Source organism: Salmo trutta, chromosome 17 (assembly GCF_901001165.1).
Source record: "Salmo trutta chromosome 17, fSalTru1.1, whole genome shotgun sequence".
NCBI classification, from domain to species: Eukaryota; Metazoa; Chordata; class Actinopteri; order Salmoniformes; family Salmonidae; genus Salmo; species Salmo trutta.
In genome coordinates this window covers 50,819,275-50,836,782 of record NC_042973.1, presented here as the reverse complement: position 1 = coordinate 50,836,782, position 17,508 = coordinate 50,819,275, and the positions used below count along the sequence as shown (strand labels likewise).

The following is a 17,508-nucleotide window of genomic DNA, read 5'->3' as shown; positions in this document are numbered from 1 at the left end:
TCGACACATACAACAACACAGAGTTACACATGGAGTAAAAACAAACATACAGTCAATAATACAGTAGAAAAATACGTCTATATACAATGTGAGCAAATGAGGTGAGTTAATGGAGGTAGGTAAAGGCAAAAAAGGCCATGGTGGCAAAGTAAATACAATATAGCAAGTAAAACACTGGAATGGTAGATTTGTAGTGGAAGAAAGTGCAAAGTAGAAATAATGGGGTGCAAAGGAGTTAAATAAATACAGTAGGGGAAGAGGTAGTTGTTTAGGCTAAATTATAGATGGGCTATGTACAGGTGCAGTGATCTGTGAGCTGCTCTGACAGCTGGTACTTAAAGCTAGTGAGGGAGATAAGTGTTTCCAGTTTCAGAGATTTTTGTAGTTCGTTCCAGTCATTGGCAGCAGAGAACTGGAAGGAGAGACGGCCAAAGGAGGAATTGGCTTTGGGGGTGACTAGAGAGATATACCTGCTGGAGCGCGTGCTACAGGTGGGTGCTGCTATGGTGACCAGTGAGCTGAGATAAGGGGGGACTTTACCTAGCAGAGACTTGTAGATGGAGCCAGTGGGTTTGGTGATGAGTATGAAGCGAGGGCCAGCCAACGAGAGCGTACAGGTCGCAGTGGTGGGTAGGATATGGGGCTTTGGGGACAAAACGGATGGCACTGTGATAGATTGCATCCAGTTTATTGAGTAGGGTATCAAACAAATCATGACATCAATGATCTTCAGGTCGGAAAGTCAGAGCTCTAGAAAGAGGCCAGAGTTCCCGTGTTGGAATCCGAGTTGGATGACCGTTTTTTCCAGTTGCCAGTTGTCTTGAACGCACTGAAGTCGGAAGTCTGAGATTTCCCAGTTCCCAGTTGTTTTGAAAGCGGCATCAGATTGTAACTTTGGTACCTCAGGGTTGCTAGCTCAGACCCCCCTTTCCAGGGGGTTTATTTTTATTTAGCATATAAACTTCTCTTGTGTTTGCCCTCCATTTATTGATAAATCCCCCATCATAGTAATATTTCCTGCATCATATCCCCCTATGATACCTTCCCCCATTTCTACCCCCTATGGACTTGAAAAACCCCCCTAAAATGTTTTCATCCCTGTTTAGCTTTCGCACTACGGTTAGGCTAGGCGGTAGGCTTGTATTTGGTGTGATGATCTGCGAGGTGAAAAAATGTATTTGCTTTGTTATTTGTTCAAAAATGGTAAACTTGTCAAGTCATGTGCTCCGGTTCTTGTATACACTGTAACAAGTACATTGACGCTTTGTAATATGCTGAAAAGTGGCAAAACTAAGTTCATATTTTCAGGCAATGAGCGCAGCCATCTTTGACTTTGTTTATTTGCGTTTTATAGTGACAAGCAGTCTGGTACTAGGGAGTTTTCTCCAAGTCAAACATAAACAAACATGGCTGCCATCATGAAGAATTTAGCTGCTGTTAGCTTAGCTGACACGCATTTCTTTTCTAAACAACATTACATTAGTCTCTTGTGCTCACCAGAGATGTGGTACATTGGAAACTAGTCTAGCTGTTAGGTCGCTAACCTATGTTTTGTTATTTAGACTGGTTTTTGGAATGAGTTTGGCTGTGGGTGTGTTCCGTGTGACGCTTGGATGATGTTCGCTTTTATCTTTTACAATAAAAGGTCAAATTGAGGAATAAAGTTAAGACCTTTATTTTCCATCTCTATACAAAAAAATATAAAAATGCTGTTCAGACAACAATGGTGTTTAGATGTGTTTGTTGCGCCATACGTTCCGTTGCTACTGCTCCAATCACATATTTGAGATCGTACGCTGCAGGGACCACTCAACAATGGTCACAAATACATGATTGTATGCGTCAATGGGTTTTAAGATTCCACCCTCAGAACTGGGCATCTTGAGTATGTATGGGGAAATAATGAAATATGTGTGTGTGAGCTGGAGTATGACTTTCATCATTGTGGTTGTCTGATGTTTATACCCACAATTACGCTGTGTGTGTGGTTCTAGCAGCAACAGATAATCTGGTAGGGCATTAAACTTTTGTGTGTTTGTTTGTGTGTGTGTGTGCATGTGTGGTTATAGCACCACAGATCTGGTATGGCATAAAACTCCAATGTGTGTGCCAAGTCTGTTTTTCCCCCCCACATCATCCTGCAACTCCTAATAAACAGAGTTGTGTCTGGAAGTGCTAAATCACTAACTACCTTTAATCACTTTACAAAAATGCTAAGCATGTTAATTCAATGTGGGGCACAGCTTAGGCAGGCAGATCTCACATGGCCTTAGCTTTAGCAGGTTGGGAGATGGAAGTTTGAGAAAGAAACGCAAAGAAAACATACATTTATGATAAAACTCCTAGAGAGGACCTTGTGCTAGTGTAACTGTTTCAGTTCAAAGTTAAAGTAGAACATCTTCAACACAAAGCAAACATGAGGCAAACCTGTGATTAAACTACTACAGAAGATCGGTGATAATAGTGCATCTTAATCGCCTCTCTTTGAACGAGCACACTCTAGCTGCACTGCCCTAAAAATGATAACTCAAGCAGCAAAGCACAGCAGTTTACATGAAGTGAGTTTGTGAGTGACCGTGTGTGTGTAGGGACCACCAGCGTTTAAACAAGTCACAATTCATTCAGCTCCCCGCCATCCTACCACAAGCTGTTTATGGCCGAGGCCACCAACGGGCTCTGCAGTCACTCTGCAGTATTGACAGTCATGGTTTGACTTCCACCTCTCCCTAGTCTGGCCATGAAATACTAGGTTATTTCCCACAGCTCACAGCCTCTCTCTCTCGGGGCCGTAGCTACATATGAGGACACCGAGGTCCGGACCTCTGCATTTTTTTCACATTTGACAAGGTTTTGCGGTGTTTTTTAAAATTAATAATATTAAGGCTAAAATAAATAAATTACGGGTCAACATCTAAATATTGCTGCTCTGTCAAGTACCTCCTTTCTCTTCCCTGTTGATGGTCCCTCTTTCCAAAATAAGAGATTACATTAACTGGAGAGAGAGAGAGAAGGGACAGGGAGAGAAAGAGGGAGGGGTTGTCCAGACTGTTTTCACACTCTTGCTTTGACCACCATGCAACAGAAAGAGAAAGAAAACCGTTATGATTTGGCAACAGAATGATGCATTTTTAATCATTTAATAAATCCTAAACCAAATTGTTATCAGAAAAAACACTATAACTAATTGGTAGGTCTCCCTTTACTTGTTACTTCTGTGAACTTGCATTATCCTTTCTCTTCATGAGGGAGAGACATTCGGAATATATCTTAAACATATGTGTGTTTTTGGTAACAGAATGAAAAGACACTAGTCAATATTTATTCAACTTATAGACGGCAAATAATTTCTCCCAAGCTAAATGTAAATGTTGATATTAGCTGGCAAGAGTCTTTACTTCAACATTATTGTGTTCATGTATTTCTACCTTTTAAGACGTTTTCGAAGACCAATTTTCCATATGTTTTACCAGAAATCAAAGCCATTGCGTATTACACATTTTCTGGATGGAAAATGGTTGAACAACTTACTATCTCAAAAATATTGACTCTCAGGCTTTCATTTGACACCAAATGTGATGAACCTATGAACTTCACATGTTAGTGCTCATGGGGATTTTTACATGGAAATACCCTACTGCTTTTAGCCCATTCGACAGGCATGCAGAGAGCTGGCCTAGCCCACAGACACAGACACACACACTCTGTCTGGGGATAAAAGCCTGCCAGCCCAGTGCCAGAGTGTTTGGCTTGAGAGCGATTTACATGGACGTGAGGGTGATTCATTCAGTCCTGCACAAACACAGCTCTGTGTACATTTCACCGCTATGGGTATTAAATCAACAGAGGAAACGTATACACATACAGGCACCGGGGCTTACATTTCTGCTCATTCGCACTCAGCTAGACGGCTGCCGCGCGCGCACACACACACACACACACACGCACACAACACACACACACACACACACACACACACACACACACACACACACACACACACACACACACACACACACACACACACACACACACACACGTGAGTAGCACACTCGCTCCCACACACACACACAAACAAACGTGCACAAACACACACTTTTCTGTGGGTCTGTCACACACACGCGTGCGCGCACACACACACACGCCGACGTGTCTGACTTTATGTCTAAGATTGGATTCATGTCTGTGATCAGTCCTCAGTTCTCCACACCTCTAGCTGATGACACACTAATGCACTGGCACACCACAGCACTAATGTGATGGAACCGGTCACTTTCACAGGATGAAAGGTCTACTTGAGTTGAGTAGTCTGGTCCCAGATCTGTTTGTGCTGTATAGCCAACTCCTACTGGCATTGACAACGACATTAAGAATTGGTTATACTGTGCCAACAGATATGGGACCAGGCGATTAGTAAAAATCATAGGAGTTGGCTATATAGGCCAATAATGTACAAACAGATCTGGGACCTGCCTAATTTACTGTAATTTGGGGTATTTGTATGAGAATAAGCAGGCAGGGTTATAAACTACACAATCCTGATCCTGTGAGGACTGAACAATACACTGCTGCAAATAAAAAACTAATGAAGAACTATCTATTCTACAAACGTATGATTTATTGAGCTGGCACTCAGTTGGCCATGGTGCAGCTCCAATGTTTCCAAGACCATGTCCAAGAGAATTTATAACAAACCCAAACTTTTATTTTCCTTCTTGGATTATATTCGGATTCATATTAGATGGAAAAATAAATACATTCATGGTATTCAGATAAATCTTCCAAAATGAGACATCCAAACATTACTAGACGTTTGGGGCTGGTCCAGAAACCCTTTCCTGTGCCTTTTCTCAGTTAATCCTTTCTCCATAAATAACGGCATATTCATAAGAGAGGATTTGCACCCTCTGCAAACCATTGTAAGCAAGCCTGGTTTCTACAGATTTCATTTCTCCTCCTAGATGATCTAAACAGCGAAATGAACTCTGCTGTTCAGTCTAGGCCAAAAGAGATGTGCTTGTGAGGAAATGTATATAATAGTTCATATATAAGCAACTTTGAATATTATATCACAGGAAATCACAATGACATTCGTTGGTGTATGGTGTACAGTTGAAGTCGGAAGTTTACATGCACTTAGGTTGGAGTTAAAACTCGTTTTTCAACCACTCCACAAATTTCTTGTTAACAAACTATAGTTTTGGCAAGTCGGTTAGGATATCTACTTTGCGCATGACACAAGTCATTTTTCCAACAATTGTTTACGGACAGATTATTTCACTTATAATTCACTGTATCACAATTCCAGTGGGTCAGAAGTTTACATACACTAAGTTGACTGTGCCTTTAAACAACTTGGAAAATTCCATAATGCCCATCGTTATGTTTGGAGGAAAAAGGGGGAGGCTTGCAAGCCGAAGAACACCATCCCAACCGTGAAGCACGGGGGTGGCAGCATCATGTTGTGGGGGTGCTTTGCTGCAGGAGGGACTGGTGCACTTCACAAAATAGATGGCATCATGAGGCAGGAAAATTATGTGGATATATTACAGCAACATCTCAAGACAACAGTCAGGAAGTTAAAGCTTGGTCGCAAATGGGTCTTCCAAATGGACAGTGACCCCAAGCATACTTCCAAAGTTGTGGCAAAATGGCTTAAGGACAACAAAGTTAAGGTATTGGAGTGACCATCACAAAGCCCTGACCTCAATCATATAGAAAATCTGTGGGCAGAACTGAAAAAGCGTGTGCGAGCAAGGAGGCCTACAAACCTGACTCAGTTACACCAGCTCTGCCAGGAGGAATGGGCCAAAATTCTTGTAGAAGGCTACCCGAAACGTTTGACCCAAGTTAAAACAATTTAAAGGCAATGCTACCAAATACTAATTGAGTGTATGTAAACTTCTGACCCACTGGGAATGTGATGAAAGAAATAAAAGCTGAAATAAATCATTCTCTCTATTATTCTGACATTTCACATTCTTAAAATAAATTGGTGATCCTAACTGACCTAAGACATATTTTTGTTCAGTGTGGTTATGTCATCGTTAAATGCCATTGATGAGCTGACCAAAAAGCTGCCAACCAAAGCAGTAAGTGGCACTTCTGGCCACTAGGTGACACCCCTACCTTGATTTCTGCTCTGAGCCCCCCTTGCCCTATTTTACCCAAGCAACACACGCTCGTACACACGCTCGCACACACACACACGTTTCTGCTCTCGGATTCACTAATAACTTTCACATGGACAGAGATCACCCTAACTCAACCCCAAATGGCTTGTACCCCATCACTGACTAACCAAGTGTCCAATAAGACAGAGTGACAGAATACCTTCAGTTAGAACTGCTCATGTATAACACCGTGAGACACCAATCTGAAGTGTGAGAACTGGTCCGTCTTTTCTCACCTCTCTGAGCCGACAGGGTTTAAACAGGGCTGTGCTGGGATCAGCAGATGCGTCGAGAGAGCGAGAGACTACATAGCCATAATATGACATTTGAAATGCCTCTATTATTTTGAAACTTATGTGAATGTAATGTTTAGTGTTCATTTCTGATTGTTCATTTTGCTTTTGTTTTACCTATTTCACTTTTTTTTGGCAATGTAAACACACGTTTCCCATGCCAATAAAGCTATCAGTGTTTTTCTTTCCCCCATGCAGCCTACCAGCTGTGGTCACAATGACAGATTTCTAGCCAGTCTGCCTGGGTCCGTTCATGTCAGTGTGCTTGCCCACACGTGCGTGCGTGCGTCGTCCTGCTCTCCCTCGGACAGAAACTGAACCCAGGGAATACCACAGAGCCACACTAGGCTACATACACTGCAAGCCTCCGGAGAGAGCATGCATACAGGCTTAGTGGCTTGTGTTGATGTTGACTGTCCCCTGTTGGGAGCAAATATTATTTAAGGAAAGCTTTTGTAAATGAAATATAACATAAACTTCCATGTGTTTGGTGCCTTTTTTGGCACTCATAAAATATTGTGATGAGTGTTCCCTCATTGAGAGAGTCTAGTTAACAGCATATCCATCCACCAAGAATGTCAAACACACGAAAGGACTGAAAAGTGACACTGTGAACAGAGAGTAAAGTAAACACGTTCTCCCTTCACTAGCTGAGCAGAGCGCACGGCGGCTCGTTTCGACTCGATGGAACTGCGCCGGGAGAGACTGACTGACAGACAGCGCAGCAGCAGCGGCCACAGTCACAGTGCCTGGCCGACCAGTTGTCACGAAAGTGACAGGCAACAGCTGAGTCCATACATCTGGAACCCAGGGGGCCTCCACACCTCGAAGTTCGACACACGCACCCACTATATTTAAGACCACATTACCACAAGTACATACAGGAAGGGTTTGTTCCTAAGACCACCACTGAGAAGGAAAAGTATTTGTTATCTTATTTAGACTGTTAGGCTGTGTTAATTGCCCATTAGGCTAGGCTATTTCATTTCTGGAAAGCATTCATAATGATTAACAGACCATGGGGATTCTGAAAACATTATGAATAACATATCTGATATGTAACATAGGATATAGAAAGCCCTCTCTCGGACCCTTGCTAAATAAATGACGACAAGCTTTCATAGTCAACAGCAATACATTTAAAAATGATAGAGCATCTGATAGAAAATGCACTTCTCTAGATGAAAAATAGCCCAATGGTTCTTGTGAATAGTAGCCTAATAAAGTGAGGCTACTCGTGATAAAGAATTAAAGAAACACATTTCACCGGGGAGCTCAATTCAGCCTCTTAAAAGTTAAACGAAGTGAAATACACTGATACAAGGACGCAACATAAATGGTACCCTTACCCCCAAAGAGTTCAGAACCAATATTCCTTGAATTGTAGAAACGATTCGCGTTACGTCGCATTGGCATAGGATGAAATGTCCAGAAAGCGCACCGCTGTCCCGTAGACTTGTCCCGAACCGAGCGGTTAGATTCGTCCAAATGTTGGCGACTGCATGTTGTAGGCAAAACGAGTGAAGGGTCTACTTTGTAAAGTTCACCTACGAATGTCACCGCATCTCCGGATAAATTCACTAGCGCCCCGTTCGTAATGATCTCAACTCACGACCAACACCGATATGACATTAGCATCGCTCTCTGCCAATTGGCTTAAACAAGCAACCCCCACCAATCCTAGAGAGAGAGAGAGAGAGAGAGACGGATGGAATTCTTGGTAGTCTGGAAAACATTGAAGATTTAACCGCGAGTTTCACTCCTGTTTCCATTTACTGGGACTCTTCCAGAGTGTTTGTTATTGTATATCATAGAGGGTTAGTCATTCGAAATGTAGGCTATTTATTTGATTAATTCGTTTAATTTATAAATTGGCCTGCGATTAAGTTCAAAATAATCTTCCTCTCTCTCTTTCTCTCCCTCTCCCTCTCTTATGAAACCTGCAGGACTGTTCTTTCTTGGTAAGTGAACTCACTCCCACTACTGCGTATCCTTTTCCAGCATTCTCCACCCCATTGACTAGCATCTGCAAAAGCACTGCATAAGTGCAATATGTTATAATTGATTGTTATCACTTAGCATACACCAAAACGACTGGAGCTAGGCTGACTCTAAAACAAACCCCCAAAAGGTCAAACGTTAGGTCAGTATTAAGGTCTTTGGGACCACATCGCTTTTCCAAAATGGGACATCAAAGCTAAACGCTAGATGTGTGTTATACGTGTGACAAATGGATGATTCTGATTGGAGGACCTTTGACCCTAACATTGGAATAAGGAGCTCCGTCATTGTTTGACCCAGGTCATGACCCACTTGACCGTCACGTCTCGGCCCGTGTGAAAGCATCATAAGTGAGACCAGGTTCTGCAAGCCAAAACCTGTCAATCAATCTCGACCAGTGTGCACACAGTTTGCAGAGTTCAATGGCGGGAGTGCATCGCTCTGACAGATTTCATCTGGACCAGACGGATGTGTAGCCAATTTCTCCATGGCGTTGCACTTCAATTAAATATATTTTCTCTGTGTGTTTCTTTTTCCCATTTCTCTTCCTCTGAAAAACAAGAGATATACTAAAGAGCTCCACCCAACCATGTTCAAAGTATTTTAGTGTGGACTGTGAGGTATAAAACAAACAGTGGAACAAGTACCACATAACTACTATTTCTACAGTATCTTCAAGTTAAGAAACTGTTGAGTTCGACCAGTGAATGTTGTAAATGAGTCACACAGATCCTCTTAATGTTCTGTGTTGGTTGGCCATGCATGCTGTCTCCAGAAAGGTCACTGAAGAAGATACCATATGATTTACTACTGCCCCAATGCTCTACGACGGGTTCGATCACAATGTCAAACTCTACGACGGGTTCGATCACAATGTCAAACTCTACGACGGGTTCGATCACAATGTCAAACTCTACGACGGGTTCGATCACAATGTCAAACTCTACGACGGGTTCGATCACAATGTCAAACTCTACGACGGGTTCGATCACAATGTCAAACTCTACGATCACTTATCTTGTCTGTCTCATAATGCTTATTTTTGACTTATCCAATGTGATATTTATGGCAGTGTTGTAAAAAGGCTCTTGCAACGCAGCATCACTGGGCTGTCAACCATTAGGATGGCTTACATCGTTTGCAGTGTTTCACGGTGTTTGAATGTGGCGAGACTTCCTCACCGCTACATACAGGGTTTCACATAAACAAATTAAGCCTTGGACTAAAATGCTCCATTGGAATAGCTCCTACAGCCCAAATCACTTCAATTGGGCTACTTTGACAAGTTAAGAAATCACTCATATCCAAGCTAAGCAGTTCCAATATATACGGCTGGTTTTGAAATGACTTGATCAGTGAGTGAACAGCGCTATGGAGAGGCATAGTTTGATTTGAGGAAAAAACACTTCCCATTGCAGCTGTGTATTGTGTTTGTTGGGTTTTGTGACAGGACAGAAGTGAACGCTTTTATTGGGCTAAATCTTTAATCCTTTTAACAAGATTGAGAGCTTTGGGCAGCCCCTGCAGAGATTATTCTCCCGCTCTCTTTCCAGCAAACCTGGTCTAATTAGAAGGAAGATACCGTTTTCCTCAGGAACATTTCCTATTGGAGCTCTGAGCCTCAGACACAAGCCCTCAATAAGAACTTTGTGACTATGCTACTCTCTCCCTCTCTCTATGTCACTGGGCGGCTTTGCCTTCAAGCAAAGAGCTCTCCATCGCTCTCTCTCTTTCCATTATTCATTGAGAAAAAGTTTCCGGTGTGAGTCTAGCTACGACAATAGCTGAGCTTCATCATGCCTTAAAGTCAAGCCTGCAACAATGGATTCATTCTGGACCCAGATACAGTGGTGGTGGGAATGGAGCATTCACCAACACTGAATCTCCCCTCTGCATATTTTATAGATATGATGTACAACTATATTATATATTGCCTTAACAATAAACAGATGAGAACATCAAGCTGTTACTGTGCACTGAGATAGTGGTTGTTTTGACCTGGTTTAGAAGCTTCATTTGATTATTCTAATCTGACAGTTACGGTAGATGAGCACACTTGGTTATTAACTTGGTTGTGGTTATGCCTCTGGTTGCCGGGTTAGGCAGGGTATTTGCTGTGGTGTTAGCATGGTCTTTAACAAGTAGCTTCTCTCCATTTGCTCTCCTTTTTATTTGTGGCTGTATGTTGACTCAGTCTCTGTACAGGAAGGGTGAGCACGGACCGGTGTTGCCCAGCTCATTTAATCAAGATGGTCTGCTTCAATCATTTTATTTTGTTGGCATCGTTTTGCTTCCACTCGCACGCCATTTTGTGAGATTGATACACAAAATTGTTAAATGCAGAATATATTGTATTCTATCATAGCTTATCTGATGAAATGTCTTGAAATAATTAGAAATGTAGCTAACCTTGAGTTGACATTATGACATTACGTTCTCTGAAGGGGTGTCTGATGTGCAATTACATCCGAGACATTACAGTCAGTATGTTGTGTTTTGTTCTGGTACAGTGCTCACTGAGAAAATGGAGAGAGAGAACAAGATATATACTGTACATGCAGATAGAGAGAGAGAGACTCCAAGTAAGAAAGAAAATACATTTGTATTACGATTCTCCATCCGAACATAATTGAGAGGCTTCTTCTTCCAAAGAGAAGGATCTAGTTGCTGCGTGAGTTTACACAGGAAATCTCTAGTACAAACAAAGGCAGGAAGACAAACAAATGACCATGGCAGCCTGAGCCAAGCAGCTGGATGTCACCAGTCTCTCCAGTCCACCAGTCACCTGGCTTTTCTCCACAGCTCAAACACTGGTCTGACCAATTAGAACACACTGCCCCGAGCCAAAGCCCCAAAAGGCCTGCAGGGCTTTCAGCTTTCAGCCAGTTGACTGACTTGGTTTGTTGTCGGGCCGGAGTGCTTGTCACACAGAATGACAAATGGGATCGCATTACTGAAACAAACAAGGTTAATGCTGTGTTGGAGGAGATACAATGGGGGAAAGGGCTTGATTGGTTTTCACTCAATTATCTCAAATAAAACCCATGAAAACAGCCGAGTAATAGATTATTGTGTTTCTGGATGAAGTACAATAACAATAGGCAAATTTGGCCCCTTTTGATCCAACATGTAACATGATGCCAGGCAATTAATTGATATGTTACACTTTGGCCTTTGTGGTCTATAATTGGATTTTGGTTTCAGCTTGTTGAAGTAGCAATAGACTGCTACTGAAACACGACAGCTACAATATGCAGCATATTTGTGCTTGGATTGCTGCTAGTTGTGGTTCTCCCAATTCATACAGAGTAGGTCTGTCGGAGGAACTCTGGTTCTCCTCTCCTTTGCCAGTTTTGCAGGCTCAAAGGAGAATCTTTCAACAGTCACTCTAAATTAATGGGTTTTCCTGGAATCCTCACTCCTGTCTGCAATCAGTCTTCAACATGCTCCCCCCGAACAGACATTTATGCTGTGCTGCACCATTGAAAGTGAGTTAACATATTTTCAAATGGAATGAGTGCTCCCCTTTGATTTTTCAGTGTAACTTGGAGGGAGTATACATATTCAGTTACTATCCACTTCCCTGAAGGCCATATCGGATCACGGGGAGTCTTTGCCAGAGCAATGTAGTCAAATATATGACAGGATTATAAAAAATAACGTTGAAGAAATATGTATGTGGCGCTGGAAAGGAATGGTTGGAGAGTTTGCCATTGACAGCACCGCACTTTCCCAATATGAAGAAAATACAGTATCTTCTTCTATTCTTTGCACATTGATATATTCCACAGTTCCCCATATTATCAGGCACTTTCACAGACAACAGTCAAACACACAGCGTTAAATGGTCTAAGGTGCTGCTCCAACCTCCAACATTAGCATATTTCCACTTTGATCTTCATCCAGCTTTGGGGCTTTCAGCCTGGTAATATCTAGCGCTCTACGTGCTGTGGTAGACAACCTGGGACCAGGGGATCATGCCGTGCTAGTCCTCCCTCCTCCTCTCCTCCTTTCCGAACCTGGTGACACACAATGCTTCCCCTATCCCAGAAGACCCAGGCCAGGTCGGAAGGCCCCCCCAGTCGGAATGGCCCCCAGCCAGGCGAAAGGAGCGGGGGGGAGACTGGGATGTTGGGGATCTGGGGAAAGACAAATATGCTTTTTTTACTCTCACATAGAAATGTGTAGTCAGCACTGTATATGTCTACTGTATGTCTGCTACCATCAAACTCGACCAATACTTTTATCACAAAAAACTGTTGCGTTAAATAGCAAAATGTTCCTACTCTGGTCTAGGCACGTGCACTCTAGCCAACAGCTCGCAGATACAGTGCGGGGTAGGCAAGTCTATATGACGACATTACTACGGATATGAGCGAGAATATTTGTATTATGTCGAACAACAGTTTAAACGTCGATCATCATGTCACCAGAATAAGACCTTTGATTTTTATTTGAAAGGAGCATCAAGATCACAGTTCACTTTCACCACCCTGTGAAAGTTCACCGTAACTCATTTAATCTGTAGCCTAATAGGCTGCATGGTTTTCCCGAGTCATAGTGGGATGACCGCACACCATTTCATCATGTGACTCCACGTTTACTTCAATATGAGGTTTATTATATCAGTATTTGCACATAAATGCATTTCCACCACCATTTCTCGCATAATTGATTTTACCAACACAAAAAGATCCCATCATGTGGAACAAACAAATTATCTGTCTGTATTTATACAATTGTAACAAACTATCTATCTAGTAATCATGTCCGAATACCTTCCGGGCACGCAGGCCACGTGCCCAGGGCCCTGACCTCCAGAACCAAACAATTATGTCCTGCAGTTAGACATTCCAACCTGTCTGTTGCAGTCATTGTGCTTATTAAAAAAAAAAGTCAAGTCAGTTAAGAACAAATTCTTATTTACAATGACGGCCTACACCGGCCAAACCCGGGTGACGCTGAACCGATTGTGCCCTGCCCTATGGGACTCCCAATCACGGCCGGTTGTGATACAGCCTGGATTCGAACCAGGGTGTCTGTAGTGACGCCTCTAGCGCTGAGATGCAGTGCCTTAGAGTGATGTGCCACTCAGGAAAATATATAAATTATAAGGATGTGATACTGGTGATGTTAACACTTCTCCAATCATTGTTAAGATCTGATATTCGGCACAGCGCAAGACGAGAAGTAGGCCAATGTCATAGGCCTATCATCAACCAATCACATTTCTCAAATCCCTCCGGGCAAAATAAAATTCCAGCTAAACTTGGAGAGGACAGTCAGAATACTGCGTAGTCTTTGGCAAAGAATCTGTGTAAACTTGGATGCGCGAGGTTCGACTTCAAACAAGGAAGCGAAATAGAATCCATCGTTCTATATTGTGGTAGGCGGTTTTAGCAACAGCTGGGCTGTACTGTGGTCGACATGGATGATAGTTCTGATGGTATGGATGGGATGATGAAAGTCATGGACCTGGATGGTCTGTGGTGAAAAGGAAAAAGAATGGCCCTGCTATAAGCACTGTTGACAGCAGTGGCACTTCTTGTGTTGAGGACATGAAGAGGGTGAAGGCAGTGAAAAACAAAAAAGTAATGATGTGTCGGAGTGGAAAGTTGTAATCCTGTTTGATGCGACCACGGGGTCTCATCTACACCCTGTTTGATTAACCAATGCAGTTAAGAAAGAGAGAGGGGAAATCACACTAGCCCGGTTCATTGGTAATGGTAGACTGTTAATATTCTGTGCTGACCATGTTCAGCAAGGGCAGATTCTGAAAATGAAACCTCTCAATAGGATTTCCCTGGAGCTTCGGCTAGGCTGAGGGGGATCATTTCTGGGGTTCCACTATCTATGTCCATATATTATATAAAATAAAATGTAGGGGGGGGGGGGGGGGGGGGGGGGGCATAGTGGTTGAAGCCAAAAGGCTGTTCAGTAAGAAATAGGGGCAGAGAAGTGTAAGCCTGTCAGTATTATTCATGTTGGAGAAGGTTGTACCTAAGAAAGTACAGATGGGCTCCCTGGCTTTCACTGTTAGAGAGTTTGTCCCACCTCTATTAAGGTGTTTTAAATGCCAAAGAATGGGACACGTAGCAGCTATCTACAAATACAAAAATATGTGCCAAATGTGGAGAGGGACGTGATTACGGTGAATGTGGGAACAATGTCAACGTTAAATGTTGTAATTGTGGGAGAGGGGGGCACAGGGCAGCATTTGGTGGATGCCAGGTGCAGAAAGCGGCTAGAGAGGCCCAAAGATATACAATCACTCATAATATCTCTAATGCAGAGGCTGCAAGGCAGATTGGTGGAACTATTAGGCAGAATGATGGAGACAATAGGGACAATCCTAGAATAAGTCAACCTACTGTAGGAAATGTTGCTTATGTTGGTCCAGACACAGATACGAGACCTGTTCACAAATCTTGCTCTCACAAATGTGTTGTTTCAAAAGACACTTTAAAAGTTAATCAGACTGACTGTATAGCCTTCAATGGAAAGGTTATCAACCTGACTGCGTTTGTGGAAAGAAGAAATGCCAAGTTTATTTTTTAATTCCACCTTTATTTAACCAGGTAAGCTAGTTGAGAACAAGTTCTCATTTACAACTGCGACCTGGCCGAGATAAAGCAAAGCAGTGCGGCAGAAACAACAACACAGAGTTAAACATGAAATAAACAAGCGTAGTCAATAACACAATAGAAAAAAAAGAAAGTCTATATACATGTGTGCAAATGGCGTGAGGAGGTAAGGCAATAAATACGCCATAGTAGCAAAGTAATTACAATTTAGCAGATTAACACTGGAGGGACAGATGAGCAGATGATGAGCAGATGATGGTGTGTAAGCAGTGATACTGGTGTGCAAAAGAGCAGCAAAGTAAATAAAACCAATATGGGGGATGAGGTAGGTAGATTAGTTGAAGATCATTGTGAAAGCAGCAACAGAGTTTTTAGGAGAAACAGATGCTACTGTCGCCATGATTGTTGGTATGTTGACTCCTAATAATACTAATGATGGAATGCCTCAGTATGATGATAATTAGAGTTCTGCTTTTTCGTCATCCTTCAGTGGAACGCCAGAAGCCTTATAGCTAACGGTCAGGAGTTTAAGAAATATGGATTAGATTTAGAGATCAATCCTGATGTGATATGTGTTCAAGAAACATGGCTTAGACCATATCTTGATTGTATTATTCCTGGTTATTGTTCATTCAGATGTGATAGATCAACTGTGGCTCAGTTGGTAGAGCATGGTGGTTGCAACGCCAGGGTTGTGGGTTCGATTCCCACAGGGGACCAGTATGAGAAAAAAAATAATATATATTATATATATATATAAAAATGTATGAAATGTATACATTCACTACTGTGAGTCGCTCTGGATAAGAGCGTCTGCTAAAATGACAAAAACATTTAAAAAAATAAACTGGACAGGGTGATGGTTGTGCTACGCTCATAACAGATGGTCTTGTATATCGTAAGAAGATCTAAATGCATATTACGTCTTTTTCATGTAGGCTACATGAATGTCCTGCAAAGTCATCCTGTTGTCCCCCATTTTGGGTATTTTAAATGTAGTCCACTCCAATTAGCTAGTAGGAATGTTGTTAACAAAATGTTATACAATCTGAGACCACTACAGTTTAGATGTGCTGCCGCTGCTACAAGGCTTCTATGGAATGGGGTGCTCATCTGGTTAAAGTCAAAAATGGGTACAAAAAATGTGTTTCTATGTAATGTCACATGTAAACTTATGGAAGGCATTTCCCCAATAAAATTTATAAAATTCCACCCAAAGTCTACGATCCAGTTACGTTTAAGTCATTCCACAAGCACAGGGCTGTAATTCGATGTGTCCGTGGAATTCAGCGCTGGGTCACATTGCTTTCGAAATACCGTCAACGGCTTTGTTACGTCGCAGAAATAGTTTAAACTTCCAATGAGGTCACCCACCGCCATGTACTGAAGCTTCTAGTTCAAAACACTTTATGTATCACACGTTACATTTTACAGACTCGTAAGGAGGCTTGAAAACACCAAATAACTGGATTTATGGTTCTGTGTTCACCTCGTTTGGCGTATCAGAACTTGCAGGAGGACACATTTCCTACATTTCCCCTTACACACACTAACACACACCTGCACGCGCGGACACGTGTACAAACACACACACACACACGACTGTCTATTATGCATTTCTACATTGCTCCTCGTTCCACTTAAAGTGGCGGCAGTGTGGTTGTTGGAATTTGTATAGTGATGAAATGTGTCTTTCCATGCAGGGTCTTTTGCTCATTCTTGTAGATCAGGATCATCACCCCGGACATATGCCAGGAAGGTTCTGTCTGCACGTCTACAGGGCGGTGTGTGTTGTCATCACAAGGGATGGAAGGAGGGAGGAGAGGGGTAGGGAAAGGTAGTCAGGAGTTAACAGCCCCTCTGAGGAATCTGCCCCATTCCCAACATTCCAGACCAGGCGGCCTTCTAGTGGCCTTCCAGATCTGAGCAGAGTGTTTTCCATGGAGGACCATGGTCACTCCCCAGCACAGCTAGGGCTCCCCCATCGCTCAGCTCAGCAGCTTTGGAAAAAATGATTTGAAATCAATTAAATGCTTTGGAGTATTTGCTTTAGCCTGCCTGGGTCTTTAATGGGAGGGGTTTGCAGTGTGCAACTTTTCGATTTGGTTCCATTGCAACAGGCAAGCACAGATAAAGTATTTAAAATAATTTCAAATAGTGTTTGAACACAGCTCTAACTGGGCCCCTGCCCCTGCTACCCCAGCTTCTCTCATTACTCAGAAAGCTATGGCATTAACAGATATTTATCAATCATCCGGTCCCTGTAGAGACTCGCCACTCAGCCACTCTCCTTTTGTTTTATTTCAGCAACCAAAGAGCCTAGGCCAAAGTAGGATTTACATGGGGCTAACACAGCAATGCACTCAGTCTTAATTTGAGACCTGTGACGTTGCTACAATATGTTATAGATGCCACTTAGCAAACATATTTATCCTAGGTATCTTACAGCACAGAGTGCAT

At 42.5% G+C, this 17,508-nt stretch overlaps 1 protein-coding gene across 1 annotated transcript in view; it reads right to left on the bottom strand.

The window, feature by feature from the left end:
• LOC115152359 (prickle-like protein 1) overlaps positions 1–8,448 on the bottom strand; it is a 46,026-nt gene extending 37,578 nt beyond the window's left edge. Inside the window, exon 1 of the mRNA XM_029697148.1 lies at positions 7,813–8,448. The gene's annotated coding sequence lies outside the window, so the exon portion shown is untranslated. The remainder of the gene's footprint in view (positions 1–7,812) is intronic.
• Positions 8,449–17,508: the final 9,060 nt, after the last annotated feature.